This window comes from Eurytemora carolleeae, unplaced genomic scaffold (genome assembly GCF_000591075.1).
Source record: "Eurytemora carolleeae unplaced genomic scaffold, Eaff_2.0 scaffold529, whole genome shotgun sequence".
Taxonomy (NCBI): domain Eukaryota; kingdom Metazoa; phylum Arthropoda; class Copepoda; order Calanoida; family Temoridae; genus Eurytemora; species Eurytemora carolleeae.
The window spans coordinates 113,565-131,716 of record NW_019396573.1 but is presented as its reverse complement, the minus strand read 5'-3'; the positions used below and the strand labels follow the sequence as shown (position 1 = coordinate 131,716).

The 18,152-nt window shown below is 31.3% G+C and overlaps 1 protein-coding gene across 2 annotated transcripts in view; it reads right to left on the bottom strand.

Annotated features, from left to right (window-relative positions):
* LOC111705720 (uncharacterized) overlaps nucleotides 1-15,979 on the bottom strand; it is a 46,807-nt gene extending 30,828 nt beyond the window's left edge. Inside the window, exon 1 of one of the 2 annotated variants that reach the window (XM_023478366.1) lies at nucleotides 15,879-15,979. The gene's annotated coding sequence lies outside the window, so the exon portion shown is untranslated. Of the gene's footprint in view, nucleotides 1-1,891; nucleotides 1,938-15,878 lie in introns of those variants that run through there. The other variant, XM_023478365.1, reaches the window with a different exon arrangement.
* Between the last annotated feature and the right edge of the window lie 2,173 nt (nucleotides 15,980-18,152).

Here is an 18,152-nt window from a genome sequence, read left to right as displayed (position 1 = left end):
TTTCTATTTCAAATATATATAATTACTGATTAAGATATCGTTTTATTCCGAAGTATTCAATACTCCGTTATAACACAATATTTTACGAAAACAATATTTTTTTGGACAAATTTGAACGCAAGAAAATGTTCCCAAACATTGTTGTTGTTGTTGTTATTAATCTATTTAATATTTGTCAGATTTTGTTTCAAATATTAAGCTTCCATCTCTAAGGTTAGATAAAGAAAATTACTTTCCTTTGTAAATAATATTGTATATATATTCTTGCTATAAATTAAAGCGCCGTGGGTTAACTTCAATGAAAGCAGAAAAGTAGAGTTAACAAGATTATTTAACCACTAATGCGTGTTACAAAAGTTTTATGCAGACAGAAATAATGTCTGACTTATACTAAATACAAAAAATTTGCATTATGCATTTATTTATAAATATATATATATATGATATATACTAGACATTTTAATGGTTTTCAAATATTCTCTAATTTTTCTGTTTAAACTGTTACAATTTCAAAAATTATAAATTTCGACATTTTTTCCGAGTAAAGTTTGTCAAGTGAGACAAGCCATACATCTTCCTTGGGGTCATGTAAGTTGCCTTAAAAATTTTGCTCGATCGGTTCGGCCGTTTTACGTTTATACATAGATAAAGTGGTTCAGACACAACTGAAGTTTAGGAACTTATTGTAAAATTAGTTATTGCGCTTAATTTCACTATGAGCTCTTTGTCGAAAACAATTGTCCTAAAATCGAATAAAATCTTTTTTCAATAATCTGTCTGAAATCACGTTTTAGGAAGCGAATTAAATAAAGGCTTGCTTTAATTGATTTATTTTTCGAGATATTTTTTTTTAATTCTTCAAACTAGAACATTTCCTTATTCTGAAACATTTAAAGGATGAAGTAAAGCCAGAAAAGGTTTAAAAATAAATTATGCCTAAGTAATTAATACGTGAGATACATATATAAGTTTTTCTTAGAACCCCTTGGTATGATTAAGAAGCTAGATATATTCTAGGAAAGAGTGGTTTAACTGAATGTTGAAGACGAATAAATATAAAAAGAAATGTTAAAGGAATACATCACAGTGATCCAAAATGTGCACAATCTCACGCAAAAATAAATCATTATTTTGTCCAATACTCTTGAGATTGGATAATGAGATAGATAGAGAGATAGATGTTACCGCCATACTATTTCTATTGGTTCAGAATAGACAACAAACACATGACTAAACTCTCTAAAATGTATGAGATTAAAAGAAATATCTCGAAATGATTTACAAGAACATAAATTTAAGTTATGTAGCAAGGTTTTTATACATATATTTCTAAGGTATAAAAGAGAAAAATTATTATTATCTCGACGATACACACAAATATCTATGATACACAAGAACTAATATTTCTAAGATATATTAGAATAAATTTCAATGATACACAAGATCAAATATCTCTAAGATGTATGAAAATACATTTCTATGATACACAAGATCTAATTTGTCTATGATACACAATACCTAATATCTCTAAGATATATGAGAATAAATTTCCATGATACACAAGATCTAATATCTCTAAGATGTATGCGAATAAATCTCTATAATACACAATATCTAATATCTCTACGATATATTAGAATAAATCTTGTATAGAATATCTCTAAGAAAAATGAGAATAAATCTCATAAGATCTAATATCTCTACGTTATATGAGAATAAATCCATGTGATACTGTATTCAAAAGAACTACTATCTTTAAATAAATCTTTTAAATGCAGAAGAACTAACATCTCTAAGATGTATAAGAATATATCTTTATGATGTACAAGAACTTATATCTTTAAGATATAAAATATAGATTTTCACGCGGTATGTTGAGAGCGTTGAATACCTCGTGTTACCAGGTTGAAGGCTGGAGAGGGTCTGAGAGTTAGACAGCGTTTCTTCCAACATTTCAATCAAACCTACCTCTCCCCCTTACTTACCTTTCTCTAGTTCCCTCTTCCTTACCTTTCCCTCGCCTTCCTTACCTTTCCATAGCCTTCCTTACCTCGTCATAGCTCTTCCTTCCTTACCTTTCCCTAGCCTTCCTAATCTTTCCGGCCCTAGCTCTCACTTACCTTTCCCTAGCATACTTTACCTTTCCCTAGCTCTCCCTTACCTTTCCATAGCTTTTCCTTCCTTACCTTTCCATAGCCTCCTTTACCTTTTCCTAGCTCTCCCTTCCTTACCTCCCCCTAGCCTTCCGTACCTTTCCCTAGCTCTCCCTTTCTTACCTTTCCCTAACTCTCCCTTACCTTTTCATAGCTCTTCTTTCCTTACATTTCCATAGCCTTAGTTACCTTTTCCTAGCTCTCCCTTCCTTACCTTTCCCTAGCTTTCCGTACCTTTCCCTAGATCTCCCTTTCTTACCTTTCCCTAGCTCTCCCTTATCTTTTCATAGCTCTTCTTTCCTTACATTTAGATAGCCTTATTTACCTTTTCCTAGCTCTCCCTTCCTTACCTTTTCCTAGCTTTCCGTACCTTTCCCTAGCTTTCTCTTTCTTACCTTTCCCTAGTTCTCCCTTACCTTTCGATAGTTCTCCCTTACCTTTCCTAGCTTTTTCTTACCTTTCCATAGCTCTTCCTCCCTTACCTTTCCATAGCTCTTCCTCCCTTACCTTTCCATTGCTCTTCCTCCCTTACCTTTCCATAGCTCTTCCTTTCTTACCTTTCTCTAGCCTTCCTTACCTTTCCCTAGCTCTCCCTTACCTTTCCATAGCTCTCCCTTACTACTTTTCCCAAGCTCTCCCTTACATTTCCATCGCTCTTCCTTACCTTTCCCTAGCTTTCCCTAGCTCTACCTTACCTTCCCATAGCTCTCCCTTACCTTTCCCTAGCTCTCCCTTACCTTTCCATAGCTCTCCCTTCCTTACCTTTCCCTAGCATAATTTACCTTTCCCTAGCTCTCCCTTACCTTTCCCTAGCTCCCTTCCTTACTTTTCCCTAGCTCCCTTCCTTACCTTTCTCTAGCTCCCTTCCTTACCTTTCCCTAGCATAATTTACCATTCCCGAGCTCTCCCTTACCTTTTCATAGCTCTCCCTTCTTTACCTTTCCATATCCTTCTTTACCTTTCCCTAGCTCTCCCTTCCTTACCTTTCTCTAGCCTTTCTTACCTTTCCCTAGCTCTCCCTTACCTTTCATAGCTCTCCCTTACCTTTCCATAGCTCTCCCTTACCTTTCCATAGCTCTTCATTTTGTACCTTTCTCTAGCCTTCCTTACCTTTCCCTAGCTCTCCCTTACCTTTCCATAGGTCTCCCTTCCTACTTTTCCCTAGCTCTCCCTTACATTTCAATTGCTCTTCCTTGCCTTTCCCTAGCTTTCCCTAGCTCTCCCTTCTTTACCTTTCCTTAGCCTTCCATTACCTTTCCCTAGCTCTCCCTTACCTTCCCATAGCTCTCCCTTACCTTTCCCTAGCTCTCCCTTACCTTCCCATAGCTCTCCCTTACCTTTTCATCGCTCTCACTTCCGTACCTTTTCTTTTCTTTTTAACGGTTGGAACTAACCGTTACTGAAACTGCTAGAAAAGGTTGGAACGTGCCCAGCCCTATCTCCATCCCAACTATAGTTTTCTATCAATTTCTCCTCTCAGCTCTTTTTTACCGGTTTTTTATTCCACCCCTCTTTTTCCAATATTACAGAGGAAGAAACGATTAAAGCGGATGTTTTTTGACAGAGGGGGGGAATCTCTTTCCCAATTGTTTACTTTATGTTTTTCTCTTATTTATTCACAATTATCATAACGCTGTCTTACTTAGGAGAAAAAAGTAATTTTTCAATTTTTTAAATATTCTCTGGTTACTTTGGGTAGGTTACAGAATGTCAGAAACCTGCGCGCCGGCCTTATTAAGGCCTATGAATAATGATTTACATATTTAAAAACCCCGGGAACAAAAGAGATATTAATAATAGAATTGGCTAAAATTGGCCAAAAATAAGAAAATTTCAACTTCCTACGCTGTATTTTTGCAATTATTTTAAATAGCACCGCTAGAGTTCTGAAGTTTTGAAAAATAATACTACAAACATTCATTGCAAACCCGGTACTCTAATCAAAATATACGATACATTTTCACCCTCTATCATATATCTTTTATTTCTTTCAAACTCATCGAATAAACATTTTTTTTTAAATGTTTCAAAAAAATTCCACGGTAAAAGTATTAAAAATGAGAGTGCTAGGGCAACAAAAAAAACTATTTCGAAATCTGGTCGTTAGGCATGTTTTCTTCTTTTCCCCAAAAACATTTTTAGTCATTTCTTAAAAATCCATCCTTCCAATTCCAGTTGGAATTTTTGTGAATTTCAAAATTATAATTTTATTTGCTCGTTTTTAAACATTTTTCCGACCTTTTCTATAGTTTTTAATTTTGAAATGTAGACATTTCAAAATAAACCATTTTCTTAAATGGTTGAAATATTTAATAATGTATTGAAGTACAGGATCGACTGATAGGCTTGTCTCTTGTGAACTGAAACTTGAGAAATCAAATATTATTTTATCTTGATCAAATAATAATTGTTCGGAATATGGACTTTTAGATTTGGTCTGTCAATGTTGAGTTTAATGGTTTATATGGTATATATTAATGGTTTATATGGTATATATTAATGGTTTATATGGTATATATTAATGGTTTATATGGTATATATTAATGGTTTATATGGTATATATTAATGGTTTATATGGTATATATTANATTGAGAACTCTGCACGTATATATTAATCCTATAAAATATCAAATGGTAAAATATTACGATAAAGTCGTACTCCTCGTAAAAAAATCGTAAACGAATTTCATGAGATCAAACAAATTAAAATTGCTCTAGATTCAAAACTAAATCTAAAATATCCACACAATTTTATTGAAAATCTGGAAGATATTTAGAATTATTTGCATGCGAATGATGCGAGGTTGCGTGAATTTTCAGATTTAAAATACCATGAAGATGGTAGATACTAGATAAATCTCTTTCTGAAGGAGGAAAAGTAAAAAATAGAAGAATAGAGGTTGAAGAATATAGGTGTATAGATGGTGGTAGAAGGATGGAGATATATGGATGGAGGTATAAGGATGGAGGTAGAAGGATGGAGGTAGAAGGATGGAGGTAGAAGGATTGAAGTATAAGGATGGAGGTAGAAGAATGGAAGTAGAATAATGTAGGTAGAAGAATGGAGGATGTAGATCCATATTGAAATATAAAGCTTTAAATATTGCAGAATGATTGAAGAAGGAAAAATGTGCATCGTAACTTTTGGGAAATACAGTTAGATAGTTATTTCCAGTCAGATGCACTTCAAGCTTTCTTGCTTTATTTAATCTATTTCAGTCAACAAATACAAACACCACCCCACACCCCTCCCTCCATTTTTTTAAATTTTAGAACTAGGTGCTTCGCGCACCTTTTCATAGCTTTTTCGGACATTGAAAAAATAATAAGAAGAAAGATCTCGCAGAATTTCCTGTTTTTATTGGTGAAATTTGACTTTTTTATATGAAAATCAAAGATTTTCAAGGCTTTTTTAAAAAGCTTTTTTTAAATTTTGACCGGCAATAAACCTTTCCTTAAGTCATGTGAGGACTTGGTGACTAATGTTGTTTTACCACCAGCTAGGCTTCTTTAGTAAATAGGTCTGTTGACATTGCATAGTTGTAACTTTAGTCATACTATCGTCTTTCTATTCCACAGTTTTATGGTTCGCACACATTAACGTTTCTTTGCTAAATCTTGAAAACGAGGAACCATATTTGGAGGGACAAATAAAACTTTACGAACTTTCTGCATCAGCTAAAAATGTGCATGATCCGAACCAGTACAAGGATTGGCCTGTTGTAATGTTTACGTCTAGTGTGGTTGATCCAACACGTTTTATGCAATAAAATCAAGCAGCCAGGACTATAATATTTCATAAATACGAAAAAATACGAAGAAAAAAAATTTGAATCGAAAAACAAAATCGTCAAATGTTTCCAATCCTAATTTAATGTGGAATTTAACAAATAAAAATAAAAGATAAACGATAGACGTCTTTGTTAGCTTAAAAACAAGCAAAACTAAGAATTTAGAAAAAGTATGAATTGAATACTATAAAATCAAGCAAAAACAAAACTGAAAAAGAAACAATTGTTTTAAAAAAGGATCCTCACTAAGTTGTAGTTTCTTTCATAATTTTGTTGTTTTGTTATCAAAGGTGGAACAGTTGTTAACAATTGTTAACGAACTACCACTGCAGTCCCAACTAAAGGACTATTTAACAAAATGTAGTCCACTGTATTCCCCTTAAAGCATTGCAATGATCAGAAAGTAGCGGCAGATGCGATGCGATTTCTGGTGCTCTGAATGTTTAAATGAAGAGGTTCGGGTAAAAGGCGGGATTAACAATGAATCTCATGAAAAGAACTCTTAAGTTTTAACAGAAAGTTCACGACAGAAATTAGCTTGAAATCAAATTTATTTTAAAAAAATATTTTTTTTATGAAACCAAACATATCATTGTTTCTCTTAATGGTTTCAAAAGTTTGAAACTATTCTTATTTTAGTTTTAAACCTTCATTATTTATTCCATTATTTCGAAAAATATTATTTTCCCGCGTTTTTTACACAATGTCCTTCAAGACTTGTGGATAACAATAACGAATCCATACTTGTGGATAACAATAACAAATACATACTTGTGGATAACAATAACAATTCCATACTTTTGTATAACAATAACGAATACATACTTGTGGATAACAATAACGAAAACAGACTGGTGGATAACTATAACGAATACATTCTTCTGGATAAATTAACGAATCCATACTTGTGGATAACAATAACAAGTACATACTTGTGGATAACAATAACAATTCCATACTTGTAGATAACAATAACGAATACATACTTGTGTATTAAAATAACGAATACATACTTGTAGATAACAATAACTAATCCATACTTGTGGATAACAATAACAATTCCTTACTTGTGTACGAATCCATACTTGTGGATTACATTAACAAATCCATAGTTGTTTATAACAATAACGAATCCATACTTGTGTATAACAATAACGAATCCATTCTTGTGTATAACAATAACTAATCCATACTTGTGGATAACAATAACAAATCCATACTTGCGTATGACAATAACGAATCCATACTTGTGTATAACAATAACGAATCCATACTTGTGGATAAAAATAACGAAAACATACTTGTGGATAACATTAACAATTCCATACTTGTGTATAAAAATAACGAATACATACTTGTGGGTAACAATAACGAAAACAGACTTGTGCCTAACAATAACGAGACCATACTTGTGTATAACAATAACGAATCGATACTTGTGTATAATAATAACGAATCCATACTTGTGGATAACAATAACAAATCCATACTTGTGTATAAGAATAACGAATCCATACTTGTGTATAAGAGTAACGAATCCATAACTGTGAATTACAATAAAAAATCCATAGTTGTTTATAACAATAACGAATCCATACTTGTAGATAACAATAACAAATCCATACTTGTGTATAACAATAACGAATCCATACTTGTGTATAAGAATAACGAATCCATACTTGTGGATTACAATAAGAAATCCATAGTTGTTTATAACAATAACGAATTCATACTTGTGTATAACAATAACGAATCCATTCTTGTGTATAACAATAACGAATCCATACTTGTGGATAACAATAACAAATCCATACTTGCGTATAATAATAACGAATCCATACTTGTGGATAACAATAACAAATCCATACTTGTATATAACAATAACGAATCCATACTTGTGTATAAGAATAACGAATCCATACTTGTGGATAACAATAACAAATCCATACTTGTGTATAAAAATAACGAATCCATACTTGTGTATAACAATAACGAATCCATACTTGTGGATAACAATAAAAAATCCATACTTGCGTAGGACAATAACGAATCCATACTTGTTTATAACAATAACGAATCCATACTGGTGGATAACAATAACGAAAATGTACTTGTGGAGAACAATAACGAATCCATACTTGTGTATAACAATAACGAATCCATGCTTGTGTATAATAATAACGAATCCATACTTGTTTATAACAATAACGAATCCATACTGGTGGATAAAAATAACGAAAACATACTTGTGGATAACAATAACAATTCCATACTTGTGTATAACAATAACGAATCCATGCTTGTGTATAATAATAACGAATCCATACTTGTGGATAACAATAACAAATCCATATTGAACTTCAGAAAACATTAAAACATTTCAAAATGTTATTTTAAAAACAAAAATTTTGAATTTTGCCAAAATACTTTTCTATAAATGTTATTCATAAAGTATTGTCAAAATATGTGAGTGTGTTTGTATGTACTTATCTACTACATTATTTCCGAAGCCATTCGTCAGGAATTCAGAATATTATAATAATATTTAATATATATATAAATATAGTGATAAGGGAACTATGTTTTCATTCCTTGAAATAAATTTATACAATGAGAACATTTAGCATCTTTTTAAACCCTTTGCCCACTTATTTTAAGTTGAAAAGATTCAATGATATTCGTTTTAAAACTGCTAAATTGCAATTTCTTACCACAACCGAATTTCACATTGAAATAATATTTTTAGCTAAAGATCAAGCCGAAGAAACCTTACTCAATGCATTTAATGCAGACAGTTGGACCAGATGGAGGAGGGGGGGGGGTGGGTAGATGAATCATGAGGGAGAGGGGGGGATTTTAAGTTTTATTATTGAAAGTACTGAATAATGGGAAATCCTAGATTTCTCAAATATGTTCTGGTCTACAGTTATGTAATTATACTTTCTACGAGAATCTTTAATTATATTTTATGAGTTAAATATATGGAAGCATACACAACATTACGTGCAAACCTAATCATAGAAATGAGCCTAAATCCTCTCCCCCCTTCCTAATATTGTTTGTTAAATCACTGTAAAAGTTATCCAAGATTAACAATTGGATTGAAAACTCTGCAAATGTTTATCTAAGATTAAGAATTGGATTGAAAACTCAGCTTTGTTTAACCAAGATTGGGAATTGGATTGAAAACTTTGCATTTATTTATCAAAGAATAGGAATTCGATTGAAAACTCTGCAAGTGTTTATCCAAAATTAAGAATTGGATTGAAAACTCAGCTTTGTTTAACCAAGATTGGGAATTGGATTGAAAACTCCGCAATTTATTCATCAAAGATTAAGAATTGGTTTGAAACTCTGCAAGTGTTTATCCAAGATTAAGAATTGGATTGAAATTTCTGCAAATGTTTATCCATGATTAAGACTTGGATTGAAAACTAAGCACATGTTTTTTTGAGATCAAGAATTGGAATTAATCTTTGAACATGTTTATCTAAAACAAAAATTGGATTGAAAACCCTTCACGCGATTAACACAGATTAGGAATTAGATTGAGAACTCTGCACGTGTTTATTTGAGGTTAATGATTGAATTGAAAACTCTGCATGCACTTATTTTTAATTAAAGTACATAATAGTTCGCATCCAAGATTAAAGATTTGATCAAATGCTCTGTAAAAGGGTTATTCTAGATTAAAAAATGGAAAATCTTGGATCGAAAATCTTCACATGTTTATCCAAGACTTAGGATTGGATGGAAACCTCTGTACGTGTTTATCCAAGACTAAGATTTGAATTGAAATACTCTGTGTTTATTTAGGATTAAGGGTTGGATTAGAATACTTTGCAGTATATATACAAGATTAAGGATTGGATTGAAAACTATGCATGTTTTTATCCAATATTAAGGATTGGTTTATTTGTCAACAGATCCTCAACATGAAGCCTAAAACAAAGATTTGATTGAGTTGTTTTCTATTCATCCCTTCTATCCTCCAACCCAACCCCTTGCAAGATTACACAATAAATATTAACTGATGCATGGCGTTTGGAAACTTAAAAACTTGAAATTATTATTGTTATTTGTAATCTAGTGTTCTATACTCTTTTTCGACAGAAAGCTTAATTCTATGAACTTTATATTTAATGCCATTGTAAAATTAGAACGCATGGTTCTAAAAATCCTTAATTCTGTGATATGAGTATGACAGCATTGTTTTATAAATTCACTTGTAAACAATCTCAAACCCAGGTTCTAGATGCTGCGTATATTTGCGTAAGGATTGCCAAAATGTGTGTACATACCCCCCCCCCCCCCCTCCAGGTAATACTGTCAACCACTCAAGCGGCAAGCCTAAAGTCTGCATCAAGATGGAAAATTACAGAAATATTGAATAAGTCATGATGGATTTCAAACAGTGCAGTTAGAACCAGAACAAGCAAAATGTCGTCTTCTGTTTTTCAATACTGAGCATATACTGAGACACTTTTATCAAAGCGGTAAAAGGACTGTGAGCTAATTTTTAGTGATCCTCTATAGTATGCCAATGCCCTGAAAAGCTTTATCTAATCAAGTCTGAATTAGATATCAATGTTTATAATTTGTAAATTGTGCCTCGTCCTCTTTGCTTGGATCGTGGATCCCTTGAAATTATCTTTACAATCACTTTACGCACATCTTCAACTTTAGATTTTAACGGTAGCTCTATCTACAGCGCCATTTTATCTTCTAAACAACAATTAAAAATTAAATATTTTGGAAGCACAATTATTCTCGATTCAACCATTTTGACTTTCATAAAAATTATTTTTATGACGACCTACAATTTTTGAAAAACATACTAACTAAATGTAAAATTTAGTCTTCTGCGTTGAATATAATTTTGTAAATTCTTTTAGATATTTCCACTTAAAAGAGGTTAAAAGTAATGGTTGGATCAGTAACACATCTAGTTAGATTAACCATTTATTTTAAGAAGACTTAATAAATGTAACAGTCATTTGTAATTTGCCATTGTTGCATCTAATAAGGATGTTCAGAAATATTTTAGCAAAAAAATTTCAAAATGTTTAGCGATATTTCATAAATAAGATCAAAAAAGGCGATGTTCCAACATGAAAAACAACATGATATCAAACATGATATCCAACATTATATCCTTCATACATGATATCCAACATGATATCCATCTTGTTATCTAACATTATATCCAAGATGATATCCATCATGTTATCTAACATTATATCCAAGATGATATCCAACATATTATCCAACATGATATCCAAGATGATATCCAACATGTTATCTAACATTATATCCAAGATGATATCCAACATATTATCCAACATGATATCAGGATACACTTTGTTGTAGTTAGTTTTACGTGAGAGGATTGGATCTTGCAATGATATCCAACCCTTTCAGCCAGTTTTTGTCTATACTCCTTGATTAATGTTTATTTACCAATGACTGGAAGTATAAAATACAGGGAGTTCCAAAATAAACATTAAAACTGTTGATTGTCTATGTTTTTTAACCCTATCACGGTTGTGGGGGGGGGATTCATACCCCCCTGTGTTTTTTCTAAACAACTTAAAAATGGCTGACATTAGAAAGCTAAACTTCTTTACTTTTTTAACATCAAAGTTCACATATTTTACCATTTTTTCATGCAAAAAATCAGAAACGCTTATCAGCTTATTCATTAACTAAGCTTTAAAGCTAACAATTTTAAAATCCTCCCTTCCAACCTAACCCAAGTCAGAGGTATAATTTTTTAATGAGCAGTCTTTGAAAAGTTGAACCGAGGACGTGGTGTGAACCCCTCAACCCCGCCCCCCCCCCACCTATATTATTCTAAAATAGTCCAACCGCGGGATAGGGATATTGACCATTTAAGACTAAAAGGTTCAAAAATAAGCAAAGAGATGTTCTTTATATTCCCTCAATAAAACAAAAATAAATTTTTAAACTAATCAAATTTTATTAATCTATATATATATATATAAAGTTGTAATCTCTGTTTTTCTGTCTGTCTGTTTGTTTGTACAATCTTAACTCGGGAACCCATTGACAGATTTGGCTGAAATTTTGATTGGGGAACTTGGGAGAACCGCAGAAATGTTTATAGTTAAGTTTCGAGCTATTTCCACCCTACTTTAATAGTGAAAATTTAGTTTCCCGGTAAAATCGTTCAAGTGGGGTTAAACGGCGTAAGTAACTTTTAGTAACCTTAGGAGCTCTGGGTTCCCAAGCTGTTATTTAATAAAATTGACGCTAAAGGAAATTCGAAAGTCCCAGGAAAAGTGGCACAGCCGTTTTCGTTACATTCAAGTCTTATTATAAAACATTTATATCCCTAAAATTTTTATATGCTAAACGTTTTGTTTATGATTTCGTAAAACTTTTTTGTAAGTTTGAAATAATAAGTAATATGAAATGTTTTCCTTGAACGGGGACACCCTGTCGTACTTTGAAATATGCTATATTGCTGTGTGTAAACATTTTCAAAACTGCAAGTTATCACTGGTACTTTGAGGACATATCAGCTGAATCACCCTTCACCCCAAACACATCGCGGAGAGTCTTAAATTGTGCCTACTGCATTTTTCTTCTTTGATTAGAACTATGAAACATTTTTTTTTATTTTAAGACCAAAATTCCTCCTCTTTTAGTTCCCCGTTTTTCTTCCTAGACTGTGTGACACTGTATACGTAAAATCAACATAAAAGCTATTTCAGAAGAAAGCCTGAAAATTATTTTTCCCCTTCAGAGGTACCCGTGCATGAGTAAAGAATAAAATGAAACCCTGTAAAGGATAATAAAGATATTAGTTTAAGCTTAAATCAATATCGGACCTGACATGATAACATAAAAAAATATTTTAAAATATTGGTGTGAGAAAAAAATTCCTAACAGACAAATAGTAATTGATTTTCTTTTTGGCGAATTTAGTTAAATATTTCAATTTTTTTTCTGAAATAAAAGTAAAACATGTAAAAGGTCAAACAAAAATAAAAATTAAGCAAGAACATTTTTTGACTAAATAAAAATAAAATTACCAGTTATAATTAATCTTTTGGAAATTTCCTGTATGGGTTCAAAACGAAATAATAACATTCCAAGCAGAGTCAAAAAAATTTCTTGACTTACTTTTCTGATTGTAAATTTGTATTGGTAAATGTTAAAAATCAAATTGTTTTCAAACACAAATTCCCAAAGACAAGTTTTGAGTTTGTTGCGAATAAACATTTTTACGATATTTGAAATCCATCAATTCAAACAAAAAGGTTCTCAAAAACTTTAATGGAGTACGGTAAAAAAATGGCGGTTAAAAAGCAACACTGGAAAAATAGAAAAAGGCGCAAAGTGCCCTGGAATCCTATTATAGTTTATATTTAGTAAACTTTATCAATGTCTAAATGTTACAAAAGGCTTTATATATTTTTCTGGAAAAAAAATTAATAATTTTGAAGTAATTTTATGCATGAGGGGGTTTCCAAAAAGAAGCATGGCTCGTTAAGCAAAGTATTTGAGAAAGAGTTGCGTTAGCATGGTTTTATTTTTTTAAACTATGTTTTTTGTCAGATAATTCACCGCTGTGGCTTTTTCCGAGATAGGATAATTAGGATTATAGGATAGATACCATCAAGCATAAATAGCATAGATAGGGTAGATAGGATAGATAGCATAGATAGCAAATATAGATTGATAATATAGATAGAATATTTTGGATAGATAGCATAGATAGATTGATACTATAGATTGAATAGATAGGATAAATAGGATAAAAAGGATAAATAGAATAGATATAGAATAGATAGGATAGATAGGATAGAAGGATAGATAGATAGGATAGATAGGATAGATAGGATACATAGGATAAATAGGATAAATAGTATTGTTTGCTGATCGTAATATGAATTTTTTTTCGAGTGAAACCTACTTTAAATCAAAGTACCCTGTACTACCAACTCTTGTAATTCTTCACCCCTTCTACTAAAGATATTTGCATATGGTCAATTTTTATGCATGGATTAGCTCCCCTCCTCTCCTCTCTCTTTTACCCTCTACACAATCTCATTATAAAGTTTTCCCTTGAGTTTAACGTCCGAGCACCCTCTTTTTTTACAGTTAGATATAATTTGCAATATGTTAAAATTTCGTCTCTCCTTAACATTAGTATTATTATATTTTTAACAAGCTTCCCGGTGTTGCCTGTGGAGTTTCAAAATTCTAAAGCACTCAGAAGTTACGGACCTCTAGTGTCAAAACAGTTAAAAGTCACTTATTAGATATATGTTGTTACTCAAGAGAAGAGAGATACATTTTTTGTTAAATATCTTTTAGTGTTCTAGGCTGGGAACTTTAGAATTGGATACCCATAATCCTGATCGCTTAATCTCAATATTCAACGTGGACACTTTTAATTTCCTGCTATAAATTCGCCTTTTTCTCTCTCTATGAATATTCCAATCATATTCCAACAAATGAGAGTTCTCTCATAAAATTCTAGCGCAATATTTCAAATTTCCCAATAACTGATTGTCTGTCCGGGATTGGTTGAATTGTATACACTTTTCTGGACTCAAAATAAAGATTAAATTAATCTTGAGATTAATACAAAGAAGAGATCTCAATATCCACATATCTGAAGTTTTCAGCTTAGGATATGTAACTACTTACATTTTTGAAAACAAATATATTTCTTTTTGTCAACCATTTTATTACGAAGAAATATGAAAAATTGTTGAATAAAAACCTAACCCCCCGTTCCGCAGCCATTCAGGTCATCACAAAATAGCTAGGTGGTGTCCCCCCCCCCCTCATTAAAATTAATTGCTTCAGTCTCTGTATGTTTTCCTTTCCCCCTCAGACGTAGAATAAATTATAAAATGAAAACTCGAGAAATTTGTTTTTGGATTAATTTTGCAAAAACATGCATTCGGGCATTAATTAGCACTATTGTTGATTTAAATTATTATTTTACAAAATATTAAAATACATAATAACTTAAGTAAATCTTAAGAAAATCTGCTTTAGGTATTTTTAAGATGCAGGGTTACCTACAATGGATAAAACTTCAGAGACGACTGCATGGATTTAAAGATTGTATTGAATTCATATTCGATTTTTATAATGCTGTAGCTAAAGAGTTTTAGGTCGTCATTAATGTGTCATCTTTTGTGGGTAACCCTGTATAAAATTAATTTTTAGGTTTGACGGAATTTTTGTTGTTTTATAAATTCTATATCTTACAAATAAAATTAGGCTGGCCTTCAAATAGTTTTTTTTTTCAAAAAAATCCAACCACCCACAACAAAGCTTTTAGTGTGTTCTGCAGTAATCTATAGTAGAAGGGAATTTGAGCTTTACACTGTCTAACTTTTTTTCACCAAATAGCGAATAAAGACAAATACACAGAATGGCAGACGGGAATCCCCCCCTCTATGTCCTACTCGAGAAAAAAAACTGGAAAATGTATAAAACGCCCCCATCACCGCTTCCCCCCCCCCCAATTTTAGACGCAATAACATGACCCAAGCAAAATTTAAAACTAACAAGGGGAGAGAGTAACCTTACCACTCTCAGTATATAGATACAGGGCTTGAAAAATAGTACTGTCTCTGCAATTTGGCTGGCTGCAGAAAACATCCAAAAATTCATTTATTCTTATCTTCATTATTAGCTGAAAAATGATTGAAGGATGGACGAGGAATGGACGATCAAGAATAAAGAATGAAAAACAAGAAATATAAAGTTTCAAAATGTTTCCATCTGATATCATATTGAAATTTAAAAATATTTTAAAATTTAATTAAAATAAATTAAAAAAGTTATAATATTACTCTGTCCTAAGATTTTGTTGCGTTTAGTGTAGAGTGCAACAAAAATCTAATATTATGGTTTGTATTTTCTTTAAATCTTAATATCTTACCCCATTAATAGTAGTGAACTATAGTTTATAAACGGATAGTAGGTTAGAGGAGTTACTTTCCGGTTTTTCTTGTTGCTTTGTCATTCGTCAATCAGTACACTTCAAATCTTTCAGTAATATTTTCATTTCTATTATATTGATCGCTAATACAGTATACACGACTACTATTAAATCTGAAAAAAGAAACTTTGATAATTATATTTAGCATTTAGAATTATTTTCTAAGAATGAAAAATGAAATACTGATATTTTTATTTTGATTTGCTGTGGTTAGTCACAATTTGTCTCCGGGCTATATTTTTTATTTTAGAATTTTCAATAAACAACTCAATAACATTATTGAATTATCACAACTCTTTTTTTTCGTTGTTGTCAAGCTAAAGTGGTGTTGCAGATGTTGCGGAAAATGAAGAAAGCATTCTGAATCTTTAAGTTTGTTAAAAACTGCTTCTTCTATAGTCCTCTAGTATTTGCACTCTCTCAAAGGGTATATAGCAGGTTGATAATTTAATTTTACTTTTTCGATGTATTTATTTCTTCATTTTTTTAAAACCTTCCTGGCGCCCTTAACACTGTGAAGTTAGATTTTTAAAAATGATAAATAATATGAAACTTCCAGCGCTGTATTTCTAATTTTAATTCTGTAACTTTGTTCTGAAGTAAAATCAAGTCAAAATTATAGAAAAACCTCACAGTTTTCAAAAACAACAACATATACATACCATCAGACAAAGCTAATGGGTACCGTTATAAATTGGTGCCTAGAGGTCACTTGTTATTTACGCTGAAATTACAATACTTAAAGATTTTTTTTGTAATAACTGGCTTTTATTCAATATTGATTGTAGTGTAATATTACTTTGATTCATCTACAATACAACAACAAAAAAATTTCTTGAGAAATGATAATTAAAAAAAAGCAATTTTATATTTGCTAAACAACTTAACTCCTTTCGATTCTAGAATTGTAACTAATTAAATGTTACTTAAAGGGAGTGACCGCCTATGTAAGGTAGTTGAACTTAATATGTGTGGAAAACTTCTGAAACTTCTGAAAAATCCTGAGTTTGAGAGCAAAATCGATATTCAAAACTCTTCCGTTTTCAGAATTAGTTTTTTGTACATCAAACTACAAACGTCATGTTGAGAAAATAAAAATTATTCTTATCATCGAAAATATGTAATCTTGTTCAATTATTAGTTTCTATTTTCTCATTATTCTGGTTTCTCATTATTTACAAAGATTTTCTGCAGATTTTTTACAATTATTATTGAAAAGACAACATTTGAAGAATTTGAAGAAATCTGCGAATAAATTCAAAGAAAATAAGAAATCAATATAATTATGAAAACGAAATAATCGATTTTAGCATTGATTTATTGACAAATTTTTTTTTTGATAAATATGTTCCTAACCATCTAATTAGATTACTGTATAATATTTATTTTATTTTTCGTTGTCGTTATTTAATAATTTAAAAAAACTAATTCTGCAAACCTATCCACCCCCAAAGTAGGAGTTTTGAACGTCGAATTTGCGCTCAAACTCAAGATTTACAGATCTCAAATGAATCCGAAAGAAGTTTTCCACAACACTGCATACTCAGTTCAACTACCTTACATAGCCGGTCACTCCCTTTGATAAATAACACAAAATGCGTGGCCGAGTCCTATTTGTTTATTTTTTTTGTGCGATATAACTTTTTAATGATTAAGCTTAAAGTGTACTGTAGAGGTTTAGCTGAGGCCTGAAATGAACTGATTAACCTTGCAGGTTTATGAAGGTCTGGAGACTAGATTACTGGATTACAACAGTGGAACTGCACAAATCCTCCAAATTAAGCAACTTTTCACACTATTTCTTTATTATCTAATGATGCAACTATTATGATTTAGAATTTTTATTTTACATATACATATATACCTAAAATGTAGATATATACAAATTAGTACAAATTATTTTTTAAACATCATTGATAATTTGAGAGTAAAAAAACTAAAATAAATTTTGTAAAGTCGTCGTCTGAAGTGGTATTTTTAAAAACACTTTATTTGTTTTAGTAAAATTATTTTTTAATATTATTGAAAATTTAAGTCTCCCAAATATGTTTAAAAATTGGAAAGGAAGGTCTTGAATATTGAAAAAGAAAGTGCCCCCAAAATGATTAAATATTGAAAAGGAAGGTGTCCCCTAAATGCTTGAACATTGAAAAGGAAAGTGTCCCCTAAATGCTTAAAAATTAAAAAGAAAAGTGTCCCCTAAATGCTTGAATA